This window comes from Priapulus caudatus, unplaced genomic scaffold, assembly GCF_000485595.1.
Source record: "Priapulus caudatus unplaced genomic scaffold, Priapulus_caudatus-5.0.1 Scaffold2807, whole genome shotgun sequence".
Lineage (NCBI taxonomy): Eukaryota > Metazoa > Priapulida > Priapulimorpha > Priapulimorphida > Priapulidae > Priapulus > Priapulus caudatus.
Window position 1 is genome coordinate 5,935 of NW_014579868.1, and position 6,944 is coordinate 12,878.

Below are 6,944 nucleotides of genomic sequence, written 5' to 3' on the forward strand. Positions count from 1 at the left end.
GGATCGTTTGCTTTGCTATATATGTGCGGTTTCACTGACTGAAACTATACTGGGTAGGCTAAATCTTTTATCGACTAAACTGCCATCTTTAAATATTTCAAAGAGAATTACAAAAAAGAAGAAATATTATTGTTTGCCTATAATACTATAATTATCAAAGGAGCCGATCAGACAATATCGCCAACGTCGGATCGTATCTGACGATGAAGATGTTCACCCACATCGGTATCTCTTCGAGCGTCAGCAAGCCGACGCAGACGGCAACAGCCCGCCGTGCGCTGCGCACCGTGCACGTTTGCTTGAACTTGATGGGCGCGCCAACCGCAACGTAACGCGTGACGGAAATCAAAGCGATTATCCACGTAGCGGAGTAGTATGCGAGGTCACCGAGCTGTCCCAGCACCCGCAGCGCTATCTGGTTGCAGTCCGCTGGTCCGTACGTCGCCACGGTCAACTCTACGAAGTACGCACCCGAACCCGTGCCTTCGATCACCGCGAGACAGAGCAGCAGCGTGTTAAAAACTGCCACGGCACCGTGCGCGCTGGGACGTGGACTGTCAAGGATGTGATGTGGGGCGGCATTTACGGATTCCTCAGCTGTGTGACCTTTCTCGGAAACATCGCCAACGTCGCCGTGTTCGGTTCTAGGAAGATGACAGCATCCGCAAAAGCCTCGAGATGTTGTGACATCGTCTACTGGTAATACCTCTGTACTTACTTACTACGGCCATTTCCGTTCTCAAGATTGTACAGTGGGTGAAGGTAAAACCTACGCGCGTAGTTTCGCTACAGAGGTGGCGAGCACGTGATAACGTTGAAGCGTAGGACGTAATCGATTTCAACTAAACGAGTGTGCGATTACAACAAACATGCAGCTTCTATAGCGATAACTATCGCTTTTAAACTATCCCGCCGCCGTGATCGTGCGCTTGTCGTCGGCGCGGCGACGAACTCGCGCGCAGTCGCGAACGAGGTGTCGCCCGCGTCGGCCAAGCTCCGCAGAGAGGCGGTCGTTAAGTTATGAGACAGCTAGGAACCGTCGGCAGAGCTTCTCTCGGGCGCGGTAGAAGACGAGTGATCTAGCAAGTGATCTAGCGAGTGATCTAGCGAGTGATCTAGCGAGTGATCTATCGAGTGATCTAGCGAGTGATCTAGCAAGTGATCTAGCAAGTGATCTAGCGAGTGATCTAGCGAGTGACCTAGCGAGTGATCTAGCAAGTGATCTGCCGAGTGATCTAGCAAGTGGCCTGGTGAGTGATATATAACGAGTGATGTGGCGAGTGATCTAGCAAGTGGCCTGACGAGTGATCTAGCGAGTGATCTAGCGAGTGATCTAGCGAGTGATCTAGCAAGTGATCTAGCAAGTGATCTATCGAGTGATCTAGCAAGTGATCTGGCAGGTGATCTAGCAAGTGATCTGGCGAGTGATCTAGCGAGTGGCCTGGTGAGTGATCTATAGCGAGTGATCTAGTGAGTGATCTGGCGAGTGATCTATAGCGAGTAATTTAGCAAGCGATCTAGCGAGTGATATATCGAGTGACCTAGAGAGTGATCTAGCGAGTGATCTAGCCAGTGATCTATCGAGTGATCTAGCGAGTGATTTAGCGAGTGATTTAGCGAGTGATCTAGCAAGTGATCTAGCAAGTGATCTAGCGAGTGATCTAGCGAGGGATCTAGCGAGTGGCCTGACGACAGCACGAGTAATAGATACACGATGAAGACAGCACTGCGCGGGAGTTTTGCGCTCTATGTACTCCTCTGCGGGACGCTCTGCGCGTCTGCGTTCACGTCGACGCAGTCAACAGACGTTGCAGCGTTTGTCTACACCACCGAAGAAGCAACTGAAGCTCTTTCATCTCCCGTGACACAAATGCCGCCACCGGTACCGCTGGAGAATCCGTCGGAAAAGTCGTCAGTTCGTCGTGCTTTGACTGATTTCATGTTGTCACGATGATATCACGGTTAGTGTGTTATCACGATGAGATCACGGTTAGTGTGTTATCACGATGAGATCACGGTTAGTGTGTTGTCACGATGAGATCACGGTTAGTGTGTTATCACGATGAGATCACGGTTAGTGTGTTGTCACGATGAGATCACGGTTAGTGTGTTATCACGATGANGTTATCACGATGAGATCACGGTTAGTGTGTTATCACGATGAGATCACGGTTAGTGTGTTATCACGATGAGATCACGGTTAGTGTGTTATCACGATGAAGTTGTCGGTGTCATCTTCAGCCATCTCTGCACATATCAAGGATCTCTATCGATTCAATGTAGAGAAGGCTTTAATGCACCCTATCGATGAGTGAGGATAATGCATCGATTCGTCCTGGTGAACATACACTCAACGTCTTATGAGGAAAAAAATCACCGTTGTTTGATCTATCTGCTTCAATCGCGGCGGGCTTTTCACTATATAGTCGCCAGTATTCTGTTTAGGGTTGCACTAAGAAATTGTCCCGCCATGTAATTATGCTGTTAATTGCAATTTCACGTTGCGTTGGATTTGCACACACAAACTCACAACTGTGAACACAAGATGTGAGTAGACGCACACGTGCACGCACACGTACATACGCACGCACACACACACACACACACACACACACACANATCCCTGTATATACCGCGCAGGCTATTCACCACTGTATACATCCCCTTACGCGCGCCCAGCGACACTCAGACGTGCGGACCAGTGGGAGCTGGAAGAGGGGCGGGGGCGAAATTCCCTATACATCACCAGTTGCGCGGCGAGAGGGCAGTAGGGAACAGTCAACATCAATGGCTTTAACCATTTTCTTATTCATTATGACTTTCCAAAAAACCAACCGAATTATCAACGGATTTCCAGGTAATTTACGTGCGGAGAGGCAAGTAGTATCAGTCCGTAAATGGCGCGCGCAAATACGCAGAGTAGATTTGAAAAAAGCCGTAGCACAGGAAGATCAAGGGAAATTCTCGCAGCGTAGTAATGGTGAGAAACAGTCGGAAAACGGCGAGTAAGTGGTCTCTTAAACCACGGTTTTTTCCCACACTTGCTGTGAACTGGACATAATGTTTCTCGTCCCCGAAAAAGTGGAACCAACAAAACAACACCTTCAACAAACACCCCCTGTAGATTTTAAAAAGGCTAAGCCCACATTGACAAAAATGACAATTAGGTCTTCATCGGGACATCAATCTCAATCCTTAAACTGGTGTATTTATGCATTTTGTTGCGAAATCAGACGCAGCTTTAATCCTAACAAGATAACGCAATTATCCTAACCTAAACCTCACAATGCGCATCCACGCCTAGAAACTCTCCAGTACTGAGACAGCAACTACTTTGTGGGCATGGCCTAATACACTCCACCCCTTATGACAAAAAAACTCTAGTTCCTACATTTGACTGCGCGTTCCCAACAGAAAGAGGTGCGAAACAAGTAATCAGGCGCCAACCTAATTGTTTCAAACAACATAAGCATCGACTTAGGTTTGCGTGACGTCACATGTTGCTACAGGGTGTGAGCAGGATCTGCTTTGTCCCGCGGGTAAACTGTTTCATAGGCGAACAGTGCATGAAGATAGTTGTAGTATTGTGCAACTGTGGTATATCCTGTAACATCAAAGACTATTAAGAAAGATTTATAGGCAGCGCGTAATAAACGTGAAAATAACGTATTGATTTTAGGCTTGATATCGCTAACAGTAACAGCGCGAACATTGCGCTAGCAGCGTGCAAGCGAAAAACGCACACGGGCCGTAGAAATCTTTGCTACACCCGCTGGACGGTTGCCTGGCAGAGCAACACAAACGTGTCAACAACATCGGAGAATTTGAACAACAGTGGAGATATTTTCAAATACCTTTTATAAGACAACGCGCAGTGAAATGGGAGGCACTAGAGTTTATTTTGTCATAAGGTAGTGTGATTATTCATGCCACGAAGTATTTGCTAGTCTAGTACTGTAGAAATTAGCGTTTGGATGCGCATTGTGAGGCTTTAATCAAAGCTCTTACCTTTACCCCAACTCTAACCCCAACCGAATTGTAACCCTAATCACAGCATAACAGAAATACTAAATTATCAGCATATCTATATATGAGTATATATGCATGATACTACTAGCAATAATACTGTCATAATAATGACGCTATGTCTATCTATAGTATTACTGTAACGGCCGCGCGTAATTTCACGTAACTCCTCCGAAACCGCCGTAAGAAATGTGCCCATTTTCCTCTTACCGGGGGGTTTCCAATGTCGCGAGGATGATGCGCTATGTCACTAGGCTTTATTTTGCATGACAACGTTACTAAAGCAACATTTCAACGACAACAACACTTCGACAGGTTTCCCTTCAGCAGGTCGCCATTGCGATCGGTAAGTGCTGCCATCTCTACGACTATGTGTGGCACCATTTTTGTGCAAATCTAAGCAGACAACACAGGCAAATCGGCACACAGGCACAATAATTCTTAAATAACTACTCATAATATCGTTATTAGTGTAATTAATTGTGCCATTCAATGTGATCATGTGAGCTTATCATTGCGTGGAATGAGTAGATACGGGTTTTCATGTTCAATTGTGTGAGAATACGTTTGTACGCCGTATCATAATCATGTGTATGCATGTACCGTTGTACGTGTTAACTGTATGTAGATGTAGGCGCCTACGAGGCTACGTATGTGACAGTAGATTAAGATGTGACTGTAAACTCAGTGTTACGTATGTGACTGCATGTAGACTGAGATGTAAACACGCAGCTAGGGCCTGCATACCTCCTAGACCGAATAATTCTGTCCCAGATAACGTTTTAGATTTTGAATGCGTTATACGTGCCAATAACCCTCACCAAAATACACGTATAATGTGACTGTAGATTGAGATGTGCGTATGTAACTGTAGATTGAGATGTGCGTATGTGACTGTAGATTGAGATGTGCGTATGTGACTGTACATTGAGATGTGCGTATATGACTGTAGGTTGAGATGTGCGTATGTGACTGTAGGTTGAGATGTGCGTATGAGACTGTAGGTTGAGATGTGTGTATGTGACTGTAGATTTGAGATGTGCATATGTGACTGTAGATTGAGAAGTGTGTATGTTACTGTAGATTCGCACATCTCAGTCACATACGCACATCTCAATCTACAGTCACATATCGGTCTACAGTCTGATGTACGTACGTGACTAAACTGAGATGTACATGTACGTGTGACTGTAGACTGATATACATATATGTGGAAGTGATAACAAGGAATGCACGTTTATTGGTTCTTATATTATAATTAGCTCCTGACTTTGCATTGAAGAAATAGTGTCCTGCGTCATCTTATAATATTGATGCACTTCTTGTAAGGGTTTGATCCTTACGTCGGTCGGTGTCCTGGCCGTCTGGTAGAATGGAGCACCCCGAGTTGATCCCAGGCGGTCCTTATATATGTTGGCAGCCGTGGCCTTGCCTGGCTTGCCGGGAATCCTAGGTCGAAGCCTGAGTGTGAATCCTGTAGATTCCGGTAGAATGGCTTCGACCCGTATGTGACGGTACAGACACCTTACACTCTCCCCTCCTTCGAAGCAGTGTCCCGGAGGAGAGTCTGTAATACCAACCGTAACGGGTAACGGCCCCATCAAGCCACTGTCGCTTTTTGGCCCCTGATGGCTAGAGGTATCCGAGATTTCGTGAAAGCGTGCCCGACGTGTAGGGTCGTAAAACCCTCGTATCGGAAACAGGTGGGTTTTATGCGGACGACGGAGTCATCATACCCGGGAGAAAAAGCCGCCATTGACCTGATGGGGCCGTTACCCGTGTCATATGGGAGACACGAATACATATTAGTGATTACGGATCACTTCTCTAAATGGTCGCAACTTATTCCTTTAAGGAAGGCTACAGGCAGTAAGGTAGCATTGAGCCTGGACAGATCGTTTTGTTCGGTTTTTGGGCCCCCTCGCTGGCTGATCTCCGACAATGGGGCGCAGTTTCGCTCCAAGGCTTTTGCAGCCATTTGCAGGCGGTGGGGGATACGGCACAAGTTGATCCCAGGCGGTCCTTATATATGTTGGCAGCCGTGGCCTTGCCTGGCTTGCCGGGAATCCTAGGTCGAAGCCTGAGTGTGAATCCTGTAGATTCCGGTAGAATGGCTTCGACCCGTATGTGACGGTACCGACACCTTACACTCTCCCCTCCTTCGAAGCAGTGTCCCGGAGGGGAGTCTGTAATACCAACCGTATCCATGCTAAATGCACTATGTACCCTTCTCATCGCATGTTATGTGCTGCCGCTACCGTTGCTCATAGCGCAGCACTATCGTTCGCGCATAACTGGCAGGATAATTTGCTCTTCCCCTGCCGAGTTATGCATTCACTTGGACGTATTTACATTCGACCCGTGCGGCCCGTTATTCGACCAGTTTCAGCTGGTCGACATGGCACACCCGCTCTTTGTCCTTAGCGTCCGCTAGAACCGCGTTCAAAGGTGACGTACGCTGACAGGTCAGATTGTACGCTGCGAGTATAGCCGCTGTCACTAGCTCAAAGTTTTGTCTGACGTCATCTGCTATACGAAATAAGCATTTCTGAGCTCGCCCCGATAGCAATGGGTCTAGAATAGCCGTCCACCGATCTCTAGGTTTGCTCTGCGCAATACATAGTCTCTCAAATGTCTGTAAGTAACAGTCAATGTCATCCTCCTGTGTCAGCTTATGCATGCCCACTAACTTATACATTGATGAGCTTGACTCTCTATGCCCAGCGGCTGCTACCGCTCCTCGATCTGCAAGTAACTCTGTCAGAAGTTGATGTTGTTGTTGTTGTAATGCATGCTGCTGTTGTTGTTTTTCTTGTTGTTGCCGATGTTGTTCTTGTTGTTGTCGATTTTGTTCTTGTTGTTGCCGCATAAACTCTATCATGACCTGCATCTCTGGTGAAAGAGCAACTGCCCCCCCC